This window comes from Tiliqua scincoides, chromosome 9, assembly GCF_035046505.1.
Source record: "Tiliqua scincoides isolate rTilSci1 chromosome 9, rTilSci1.hap2, whole genome shotgun sequence".
In the NCBI taxonomy this organism is placed as follows: domain Eukaryota; kingdom Metazoa; phylum Chordata; class Lepidosauria; order Squamata; family Scincidae; genus Tiliqua; species Tiliqua scincoides.
The window spans coordinates 11,265,215-11,277,991 of NC_089829.1; positions in this window are offsets into that span (position 1 = coordinate 11,265,215).

Sequence of the window (12,777 nt, forward strand, 5' to 3'; positions counted from 1 at the left end):
GCCACCAAAGGGTGCGTCTAGCAGCACCGCCATGGCAAGTGGTCAGACAGCAGTACTGCAGCTAAGAAATCATCAGGGCAAACCAATAGCACAGGGCCAACATGACGAGGGGCCGCTACGATTTCACCAGGGCTCAGAGCAATATGTCTTTGTTGAGAAGACCAGTTATTATTACATCAAACCTCCATACAACTCAACTCCCTGTCCACTGTCTGGCATTCTTGCACTCCAGCAAGTTCACCCCCTGATCTAGAGTGTCAACACAGAGACAACCACTTGGCTCACCACATCCCTTTTCAAGGCAACCTCAGAGAGGGGAAGAAAAGACTGCCTAAAATCGAGGGGGGTCAAACTGGTTTCATGCAGCGGGCAGAAGAGCATTCATGGTGCCTGCTGAGGGCTGGAAGTGGCATCACAAAGCAGGAAGTCAGGGGCGGATCCAGTGTTTATGTTGGGGGGGGGGTCATGAGCACCACCAACTCCAGAGTCCAGGTCCACCAGGTGGGTAATGTTCTCCATGACTGAGGTTCGCTGGGCAGGTAGACCTGGGCTCCTGCTTGGATGTGGAGTTCAGATCTACCTGCCTGGTAGGCTCCCATTCCACCTCTTCCAGGTAGGTAGACCTGGGCTCCTAGCCATGTTTCCTGTCCCAGTAGGTGTCCTTCCCCTCTGGCATCTGGTGGGACCACTCACCCATGGGCCCCCCTTTGGATCTGCCCCTGTGTTAAGCAGATGATGGCCAGGAATAAGCACTTGGTTCTCAAGTAGGAACTTGACAGAAATGACAGAAATGACAGAAGAGAAAATATGCAGATCTCGGTCATATTTTGTAGATATGGGAGAGCGTGGCCACAGCAGTGCTGCTTCTGCGGAGATATCACTTCACAGCTGAGATGCCTTGGCTGAAGTGGCGCTGCAGATGGGGTAGCTCTGGGAGAGCCTAATTATATGGGGGGGGATGACGACAAAGAACTTCCGGGGGCTGCATCTGGCCCACGGGCCTTATGTTTGACACCCCTGGCCTAGATGCTTTCTCATTCTGTCTTGGGGTTTCGCATGCATCTCCATCAGCTTCACATTTCACGGAGCTCTGGGTCAGGAAAGGGAGCGCGAGTCCCGGGGACATAGCAAGTCGAGCGCAATGCGCAAGTGATCCCTGATTTCCTAGCAACGCAGAATTTGGAGCATAAGAAGCTTAAGAACCCGTCATCTGGTGGACAGAATCTCATGCAACATCCAAATCTTCTGTGTCTTGTGTGTGTGTGTGTGTGTGTGTGTGTGTGTGTGAGAGAGAGAGAGAGAGAGAGAGAGAGAGAGAGAGAGAGAGAGATTGCTGACAGGATGTCTCCCTGAATAAAATAGCAATGTGTGAGAGTTCTGGTTGTCTAGGCAACACACCATCAAATTGTGTGGAGACAGCAAAAGGAAATTCTGTGTCCCCAATGTGCTGGGTTTGCCAGTAGCACAAAGAAAAGGAAGACCTTTCCCCTTTGATTGAGACAGATACCACAGTCATGCACAAAGAGATCAAGGTAGGCTTCACACACTCACCCCATGGGCACTTGAGATGCCTCCGACAGTAAAATGTGAAAGTTTTGAGATGACCTGCTTTTTTCCAAAATGGAACTGGGGCATTAGGAAATCTCTATGGTTTCATTTTGGTATTTATGTTTTTTTTTTATCTTTTTTTTTTTTTTTAATTTCTGGTTGTTCACAGATCAGTTGTGCCTGTGCTCTTTGCCCAGAGTTCAGTATGCACTGCTAGCACAAGTTCTGGGGGGGGGGGGGGATTGTTTGAATCTGTCTGCTTGCGCCAGAATTCCTCTTCACAAATCCTGGATCTAAAAAGGAAGAGTCTTCCTGGGGAGACGTCTCATCCAGTACCACCTTTGCTGGGTATCACCTATCACCAAGACCCACCTGAGACACTAGCTCTACACATGAGTGGGTATGGCTGCACACCTTCCTTCCTCAATCCCATAGCTACGTCTGTGGCTGGTACACCATCACCTTGGCCATCACCACATTGAGTTCTAATGGCACTAAGCTTCCACTGGTTGAAAGAGGAGTGGAGAGGCATGGGCAAGCATCGCCCACCACTCCCCTCTTGCGTCCTCCACACTTCCTCTTCTGCTCCATTCCTCTCTTCCTTTACAACTCCTGGGAGTGAGAGCAGGTGCACCTCTCACAGGGACAGTATTTGACATGCTGCCCTGTGCCCTTAGAGTCACACCCTGACCATCTGGCACAAGGAAGTCCTTTCCCCTTTGAAACAGATACGCCAGTCAATAGAGGCTCACGCACAAAGAGATCAAGGTAGGCTTCACACACTCGCCACATGGGCACTGCAGAGGGCAGACACTCTCTAAGGGTAAGCTCCTTCATTTGAGAAGCAATAAATCCTGAAATATTTCATCTGTTGAATTTGGGGCCAAATCACACACTCCATATAGATTTGCGAAAAACACATAGTCCTGATCAGGGATATTCATGAAATTCCAAAAGAACCTCAATTCTTCACCAGGAAGGCACTGCAAGAAGAGCTCAAATGGGATGCTAAAACAGAATCATGCACATCAAATACACTCACCTATGGTTATTTTGTGCAATCACGCTCAATTGCCACAACCCATGTATCATTTGATGTTGAAGGGGTTTCTTTTACAGACCTGGACTGTTTATCAAAGAGTTCTGTGGGGTGGAGGGCCAATTCCTCCACACATGTGCAAACATATTAGCGCATACATACATAGATGTGACTGTGCGCACAGAAACAGAAGATTTCCAAAATATTCCCCATTCCCCCAAACGGCTGTAGTATGTTCTTCTTGCCAAATGCTGCACCTTGTGCAACTGGCCACAAATGCTCATGAGAGCATTTTCATCTCAGGTCTGAGATGTACAAATTAATGAACAGGAGACAGCAAAGGTAAACTACAGGGGTCTCTGCAGCCAATGTTCCTCCACTGAACACAGTGAACCAGTACTCCTCCCCTAAACAACCAACCACCCATGTTCAAAGCATTTGACATTTGGTTGACTCTATGTGCAAACTTGAAGGTCCCCCCCCCCCCGCCCCTTGGCTGTTAATCTAGAAAATAGGTGTTTTCTTTGCAACAAATTATCCCTGGCCTAGAAAAATCAGGCAATGGCCTTTTGGGTGAAAGAGCTTTCTTACAATTGCTGTAATCAACATGATTCAGGCCGGCTTATGCAGCATGAGGTTCCCCCTCCCTGCTTTGAATTTTCCTTTTGAAAAGGTGCATGGTGCCTACCTTTGTGATGTGGGGGATTTCTTTATTTTTATTGCCCTTCATCCCCACCTTCCCTCTCAAAAGCCTCTCAAGAGCCTCAAACGCTTTCCCTTGAGATGGTCACGTATCTCCTGTCATCAAGACTGCAAACTTAAACACCCCTTCCTGGGAGTAAACCCCATTGGACAGGGGTTCTGAGCAGACATGCAGAGGATTGCACTGGAAGTCATTTTGTCTTCACGAGGCACACCACATATGCATTTTGCGAGCACTGTTGCATGCGTTGAAAGGCAACTTCTATCTGGGTCAATTTTCGGCATACTGTTCTTCTGACTCCTTCGGGCCTGATCTTATGGGGGCCTTCCACAGACAGAACTGGCAGGCTATCACTGGAAGGCCCTCCGCATTGGTGCTGCTGGGACGACATGTGCAATGGGGCTACCTGCCTAGATGGCTGGCAACTGCACATACATGCCACTGGAGGACCCAGCCACTCCTGAAGAGGGTACATTGGCAGCAGAGGAGGGCAGTGCATGGGGTGGGGGAGTAACAGGGTGTTTTCGGGGAGGAAGCAGGGAGGGAGGGGGTGGATCCGGCTGCAGCCATGCACTCTGAATCCAATCTCATATTTTGGGGCCTGCCCCATCCTGTCTCTCCTCGAACTTAGGCCAGCTATATAACTAGCATAGGCCCAAGGAGACCCATAGGCCATCAGGAGGCTTACGCAGAGGTAAAGATATTTTTCACAGGCCTCTTGATCCTGCCCTCCCACCACACTTGCAGCATGCACTTCCACGGTGCGCATGCACGCTGCAGCGTGGCGGGGGAGAGGACTGGGCAGCTCATGCGAACCTTGCCAGCGACGTTGCTACAGCATCTGCTAGTCCTGCACATACTGAACTTGGATTCTCAGTCCTGCTGATGAGGGTGGGAACTGCCCAGCAGAGCCACAGACTGCAAGGTGGACAGGCGGAACCCATCAGGAAAGCTGTTGGGCTAAGGAGTCAAAACAGGAGCTGAGCAGAAGGATGTGTTGCACCAGCCAAGTGCAGTGTATATACAAGGCTAGCCGAAGACCTCTTGGTGCCCGAGGCACTGTGCCAGGGCTGCTCCCCTTACCTGGCGATGGGCCGCCTTCTGCTCCTCCAACACAGCTCTCATCCACACTTCTCCGCAGCCCCCCTCTTCCTTTACCAAACCAAAGAATGGAAGGAGAAGAAGCAGTGGAGGCCGGTAGGAAGGCAGAATTGGGTACGCCCCCCCCCCCATCAATCTGCTACCTGAGGCAAATGCCTCAGTTGGCCTCATGAATGGGGCCGGTCCTGTGTTCCTGGGATTGCAACCTTCCTTCCCCTTCCCAAGTGTAATTTAAATAGACACAGCTGAAACAATTGCCTATTCTTCCTTTAATTTATCTCTGCCTTGGTTTTCCTCCTCAGTTGTATCAAGCTTGGAAGATAGAGCAGTGCCCTGCCCACTCCTTTCATATAAGGTATTGCATATCTTGCCATTGCAACACTGCAAGGCTAGTCTAAGGCCTCCTGATGCATGAACTGGCATGCCAGGTGCTGCCCACTCCTGTACCCAACTATGTGCCAGCTTCTGCCCCTCCCACCTCCAATGCTCTAGCTCAGGGGTGCCCAAACCCCGGCCCTGGGGCCACTTGCGGCCCTCGAGGACTCCCAATCTGGCCCTCAAGGAGGCCCCAGTCTCCAATGAGCCTCCAGGCCTCCAGAGACTTGCTGGAGCCCATAATGGCCTGATGCAACTGCTCTCAGTGTGGTCAACTTTTCAACCTCTCAAGTGAGCTGTGGGATGAGGGTTCCCTCCACTGCTTGCTGTTTCATGTCTGCGAAGCAGCAAAGGAAAGGCTGACCTTGCTTTGTGCAAGGCCTTTAGCTACTGCAAGACCTTCATTCATTCATATAAGTTCAATCTCTAATAAATTCATTTATGTAAATTTATTCAAATTTGAAATGTAAATTAATTCTTCCCCCCCCCCCCACCCGACACAGTGTCAGAGAGATGATGTGGCCCTCCTGCCAGAAAGTTTGGACACCCCTACTCTAGCTCAACACTCTCCTCCCCTCCACATTTCCTCTTCCTCTCCGTCCCCTTCTTTATTTTCCTGTCCACAGTGGAAGGAGGAGAAAGCAGAATGGGTGCAAGCTGATGGGCAGAGGTGAGTACCACCTACCAACCTCGCCACCCACCAACCTGCTGCCTGGGGCAACTGCTTCAGTTGGCCTCAGGGATGGGCCGGCCCTGAAGCAAGGGTGCAACTGGGGAGGCATGAGTGTGTGACAGCTCAGCAGTACCAGCGACAGGGACACACACTTTCCTCCTGCCCTCACACGGACAGTTTCCATGATGCCAACAATGACTTTCCTGGCAAGCAAGGAGCAAAAATGTGCTTGCCATGCTTGCTTGGGCAGACGGCGACTCTAGTTTTCAACAGAACTGCTGAGCATTTAAGACACTGCATTTGAGTGCACTGATTATAAGGGCCAAATCCATTGTTCCACGGATTCAGCTGACAGGGCGGCTTGGAGGTGGATTTGCCGGGCATCCGGCCTGAGCAGACAGCGTCAGGTGCCTGCTCTTCCGCAGCTCCAACCTGCAGTGAGAGCCTCTGGGCCTCGTCCTGCTGACCTCTCCTTGGCCAAAGGCAGGCTGCCAAAATGACAAGGCTGGAAGCAAAGAGAAGGGAGGAGTGGGGCGGAAGGGACAATGGGCTAGATGAGGTTTCTGCAGGCACTGTGTGATTTATGCTTTGGTGACCAGAGCAGAGGGCCAACATGGCTGGAAGTCACGGTGATTGAGCTAGGGAGAAAAGCTTTTTGTCACCAAAGCCGCCATCCTGGGGAGATGCCTGGGTTTTAATTTGCTTGCTTCCCAGCCTGCACAGTCCAGGAACGCAGAAAGGCTGGGACACGTTCCATCTCTTCAAAGCCAGGGCCATCTCTGCTGACCCCTTGGCCATGCAGGATGCAGACAACCAAACAGTGAATCTGTCAATTGAGAGAGCTTCTGTTCATTTGTGGTTTTTTTTGAGGATGTGGGGCTAGCAGAAACACACACACCTCTTTTTTTTCCCCTTTTTCTACATGGTGATCTACATAAACAACCTCACAAAAGAGGAGCGCAAGCCAGGAAATGAATGTGAATCAGTGGCATAGCTATGGAGGGGTACATTGCCCTGGGTGCCACGCCTTGAGGAGGTGTCAACCTGCCCCCCCCATGGCGGACCCAAAGCAAAAAAAAGTCAGCCTTCTGAAGCAAAGAGTTGCTTCCTCATACCTCAGACTGCCTCCCGGACATGACCTGGAAGTACTAAATCTGCATTTGTAGTATAAGGGGTGCTAACAATTTTTGTGCCCCCGGGTGCTAGGTGCCCTGGCTATGCCACTGATGTGAATCAGTGCTAAGTTGTGGGCAGACGGCTTTGAGGGGCCCTAACAGATCCCCCAAAGCCCCCCCTTCTCCTGTTCAGTTGGAGAAGAGGAAAGGGGCTTCCCCAGCCATCCTCTATCTTCCACTCTCTGCCCACTTCCCTCCACCATTATCAGTGGCAGTGGGTAAATGGACAGCCTGATGTACAACTCATTTGTCAAGGGGATGGGTGGGCAAGAGAGGAAGGGTCTCCACCCCTCAAGAGAGAGGGGTCTCCTCCCCTTCATCTCCCCACCAAATTCCTGGAGAACAACAAACCTCCCAGATTGGCTGGGAGGCAGATGCAGTACTAGTGCAAGAGTGACGCTGGTCCTCCCACTTCCTCTGTCTTCAGAATGAATCACATTTTCTCTCCAGGGATCCTGGAGGTGCAGAATCGAAGCATCGCCGGATAAGCCAGCCAGGGGCTCAAGGCCCAATAGGGAGGTTGAGCAAGAGGCAGCGAGAAGCAGATGGGAGCAACAGGCGGAAGTCCTCCTGTATACCACCATGTCATGTAGCTTCAGAGGGTGTGAATTGTCCCTGTCCACCTCCCAGTTACCAGGAACCATTGGGAGAGAGAGCCTCTGTTGGAACATAGGCATGATGCCACTGCAGGACACTAGGGGGCACTGTATTGCCCAAGAGGCGGATGACTTAGAGGTCACCTGATTCAGACCATTGCCTTTGTTCTCCTTTATCTGCGCTTGTGGGGTTTCCCTACCTGGTTTCCTTCTTCCTCCCCCCTCTCCTCCTGACCCAGATCCAGAAAGCCAAGATGACAGAGGTTTGCAAGCTGGAAGACCTGGAAGATCCAAGTTCAAATCCCCACTCAGCCATGAAGCTTTTTTGGGTTACTCAGGGCCATAGGGTTGTTGTTGGGAGAATAGAAGGAGGCACTTTGGCCAAATTGGTCAAAATGCCCCAAGATCGGCAAGAGGAGTCCAAATACTGTTCCGTACTTTTAAGTGGCGGTGTCAATTTCCCCAATCAAGAGCAGTTTCATTTGAGAGGAAGGGGTTAAAGTAACCTACTTTTTGTGCATGTGTGCAAGAGCCTGCCTGGGATGCCAACTCTGATGAATGCCAACCACACAGGTGCAGAACTGGTACATGTGGTCGTAACCGATGTTGCTTTTAATAGAGGGAATATTTCAAGGCAAGCCATCTCCTCTTGCAGTGTTGCTAAACATTGCAAGCGAGAAAAACAATAGCTGAAGCCATTGTCTCAGGCAGCTGATGGGTAGGGGGGGTTCTTATCTCTGTCTGCCCTCCTGCCTCCACCGCTCCTCCTCCTGCTCCCTGGATCAGCAAAGGAAGACCGTGGGGGGGGGGGTGTGCACAGAGGAAGAGGAAATGTGGAGGGAATGCTGATAGAACATTGGAGCAGGGCTTGTCCATTTGGCACAACATATCATATGACACCACACAAGGCAGCCTCTGGAACTCACTGCTACAAGATGCGGTGACGGCCACTAGCTTGGATGGCTTTCAGAGGAGATGATGCCAATTCAGGGGAGACAAGCTACCCCCATGTTTCAGAGGCGAGACAGTGATGGCAGGAGAGGGGTTTGCTTTCATCTCCTGCTTGTGGGCTTCCCCTTGAGGTCACTGTGGGAAACATGGTGCTGGGCTAGATAGGTCATGATCCAGCAAGGCTCTCCTGATCCTTTTTACATGGCCCAGTCCCCCCTATTTCCACTATCCACCATTTATAAAATGTTACCAAGTTCTGGATTGACAGAGGAGGATGTCAGAAGAGTGATATGAGGAGCATCAGCCATAAACAGAGAAAACAGAGAAAAACTGAAGCTAAAGCCCTGGTCATTGCACATTTGTTTTTTGGTGGGTCAGGGAGAGGGTGACATGATCAAGAAGACATCACCCATCTGGAGAACAGCAGGACAAACATGAGGACAGTGGGGGGCAGCGCAATCTGGTTTCCTGAGTCCATGCTCACGTGCATGCACTCATAACCACGCATACACCCCTGAAAACGTTGGAACTGCATGTTTGAGAAGGTCGGGAGACAACATCGGACAAATGGGGAGAATCAGGGCAGGAGACAAGGTCAAAAGTGTTGCCCCTCAGGGATGCAGAGCATCTCAGTGTTTGACCTGAAACCAAGTTAATTTTTTTGCATGTGTTTCAAGCCAACATCCACAAAAGCTGGTGGCTTGGTGAGCCTTCAAACCTATCCTGGCAAAGGCTCAAAGGTGCCCTCAAAACAAGCATCAGTCAAGCATAAAAACAAGCATCAGCCAAGCATAAATGTTCACCAAGATTTCCATGGGAACCTTCATTTGCTCTCAAACGTTTGAGCAGGAGAGGATCAACACCTGGAAAATAAGAGCTGAATGACACTCCCCACCCCAAGAAATGTTGCCCATTACATTGAATGCATTTCATCTCGACACGTCAACAGATGGGAACCCTCACGTTTGCACAGCATGGCACTTAGAAAGGCAAACCAGTGGCACCCTAAGAATCGTGCGAACATCTCCTGAGCAAGACATGTCCCTGATCCTCCTGAAATGCTTGCCACTTAAATCAGCATTCCTACAGACAGACTCAGCAATAGAGAGGCAAAGCTGGATGTGAGCACCATACCTCATTCTTTATTGGTTAATCAACATTTGATCAATCAAGCAAGCAAGAGAGGAAGCGATTGGAGCAATCCGGAAGCAGACGCTCCACACATGACCAAAACAGGTATATATGGGCAGGAGGGCTATCTGTCATGCGCTATTAACTTTGGTAAATGAATTCACCAGTCAGAGGCCAACGCACTTACTCATCTCCCATAGCATCAGGAATGCCTGCTCCTCTTCCTCCCAGAAATTTGGTCTTGAAAAAGCCATTTTAAAAAGTCATTAAAAGCTCTCTCTCTCTCCCCATTGCTCTCTCTCTCTCTCTCTCTCTCTCTCTCTCTCTCTCTCTCTCTCTCTCTTCTTGCATTTAATCAGAAAGGCTCGCAGGCCTACAGTTGATAGGTTTGAATGAGGGGAGTTAACAGACAGTGAAATAGCTTCATCTCCAGAGCCGCTGAAAGGGGAGGAGGATGTCAGTCTCCACTTTATCCTCAGGTGGTGGGAGTCAAGGTGAGGACAGGAGGAGACACACAGGTCCAGCCAGCCATCATGTGCTTTCACGCAAAGGATGGGTGGGGGCTGTAACGGCAAAACCTCCACCTTGCATTCAGAAGGTCTCCAGTTCAATCCCTGGCAGGATCCCCAAGAAGGACCAGGGGAAAAAAAAGATTCCACGTGAAAACTTGTGAGTCCCAGACTGGAAGGAGAAAGAAGAGCAGTGGAGGCAAATAGGTGGACAGAGACAAGAAGGACTGCCCCCCCCCCATGATGGCTACAGCTTCAGTTGGCCTCATAATTGGGCCGGCCCAATACTCAACTACATCCCTGTACGCTACACCAGCTCTCTAAGAGTCTTTCCAAGGACTGCTGCCTGTGACCTGCCCCTACGACGGTTCCACATGTTTCTCCCATGTTTGTTTGTTCGTTTGTTTGAAGAAGAAAAACCTTGATCCATTTCTCGTAATAAGGCCGCTCTAATGAATGCACTAAAGTCTTGAGAGGCTGAGAGCCCAATCCTATTTGTGTCTACTCAGAAGTAAGTCCCATTATACTCAATGGGCCTTACTCTCAGGAAAGTGTGGATAGGATTATAAGAACATAAGAAGAGCCCTGCTGGATCAGGCCATAGGCCCATCTAGTCCAGCTTCCTGTATCTCACAGTGGCCCACCAATGCCCCAGGGAGCACACAAGACAACAAGAGACCTGCATCCTGGTATTCTGACGTAGCCCACTTCTGCAACTACTGATTGCAACCTTAGTTATGTGACCCAGCCTTTGTGAACCTGTCATTGACAGACTTGGGGGGGGGGGATACACAGGCACAGAAAAAAGATGCTCAAACATTGATCTCCCTATAATTACACAAGCTTGCAAACTGCAGGAGCTCAGCTCTTTGCAGGGCAATTAGCAGCTGATTTTTGCATAGTCTCAAGGCTTGAGGCAAGGAGTTGTCTGATCTTTCCATCAGTGGTGTTTTCACTGGGGGGACTGTGGGACCCACCAGAAATTGGGTCAGGACCCATCGAGCGGTTCCCAACCCACAGTTTGAGAAACAATGACTTAAGATGTTTTCGGACATGTAGGTCTTACGTGAAGTGGGGCTTCCAGGAATGCATTAGTCACTGCCACTTGGTAATTCTACCACTGGAAGTAAAAAAAAAAAAAACACTTTAAAAAAGCCAGGATATTAGCCATCCTTCTACATCTCACTGATTCTCTGGAAGGAAAACATGACTCTCTCGCTCTCTCTCTCTCCAGTTTTGTGGACCCAGCAGGCAGCTGTCCCGAATTGCCGTCTCCGCTTCTGTGCCTGCATGGGCTGAAATAAAAGAGGAGCCGCTGTGGCTGGGCCGTTCCTGTTCTGTGATTTCCTGAGAATGAAACTGTAAAGCAGCGGCGCTGGTGGGGGGAACGGGGCCAAGTAGCAAGAGGTCTCTGATACTGTGGCTTAGACAAACCAGAGCCACAGAAGCAGATCAGAAGAACCGCAGAACAACGGAGATTGCACAGGTTTCCAGGAAGGGAGAGGAGCTCTCCTGATCCAGTGTTGTTCAGACTGTGACCTCATATAAACCCTTGACTGATATGGGGCCCAGTCCTATCCAACTTTCCAGCACTGATGCAGCCACAGTGCAGTCCTTTCATAAGGGAACACGCGTTCCCTTACCTTGAGGAGGCTGTCCCCACCACCACGGGATGCAGTGCACGCCCCTTTGTTACGGCTGCACCAGCACTGGGAAGTTGGGTAGGATTGGGACCTTGATAGTACATATAGTAGACTCCCTATCCACTGGGAACAGATTCGAATATCCGTGGATGCTGAGCCTACAGCTGGAGGGTCTTAGAGGATGTTTGGATGTGACCAAAAGCCACTCCCAGACTTCTCAGAACATGCACCCCTCCCAGCACCTCAAAACACCCCCAGACATGACCGGATGTTTCTGGCACAATCCGGAAGTGCTTCTGACCACATCTAGGAGGGCTTCTGAGGAGGCTGGGAGGCCCCTTGCGACCTCCTGAGGGTGAGGTGCAGCCCCCAGGTAAGAGATTGCAGCACCATGTGGGCTCCCAAGGATTTAATTATCCATAGCATTCTGTATCCATGGGGGTGAGTCCTGAACCAGATCCCGCCTGGTTCCAAGGGCCCGCAGTAAATATACTTAATATACGGCTCGGTTCCAGGGTATTTGAGGGACGGCCTCCTTCCCTACAATCCTGCCCGTGCTCTTAGATCATCTGGGGGGGGGCCCTTTTGACTGTGCCGCCACTAAAAGATGTGAGAGGGGTGGCGGCCAGGAAGAGGGCCTTCTCGGTGGTGGCCCCCGAACTGTGGAATACCCTCCCCTTAGAACTGAGAACTGCTCCCTCGTTGCTAACGTTTCGGCGTGGACTGAAGACCTTTTTATTTCAAAAAGCTTTTAATTGTTGACAGGCTGGCTGGCGTTCTTGCTTTTATATGAAAATCCACGGGGTTTGTTTGTTTTTAGATTTTTTAATTATGTAAATTGCTGTTAATTGTTTTTAATGTTGTATTTTTTTTAAATGATATAAGCTGTCTTGTGTGCCCGTTGGGCAAAAAGGCGGGGTACAAATTAATAAAATAAATAAATAAATAAATAAATAAATAAATAAATAAATAAATAAATAAATAAGTGGTGCAAGGACACCACTTGGGCAGTGATGATTGCAAGTTGACCCCACAGCTGATCCTTGCTGAACTGGGCTTAATAAATTCTGGCTTCAGCCTTACTTCTCTGGGAAAAGTCCTATCAGGAAAGGTTGAGGAACACAGCTTGGAGAAGATAAGGCTGAGAAGAAACATGATAGTGCTCTTCAAAGATCTGAAGGGCTACCACTGGGAAGAGGGGAAAAAAATTGTTCTCTACTGGGTCCTGCTGGTAAGATTAGATACAAAGGGCTTAAGCTGCAGAAGGGATTGGCTGCATATCAGGAAAAAATTCCTTAATGACAATGGTGATTTGACAACAAAACTGATTACC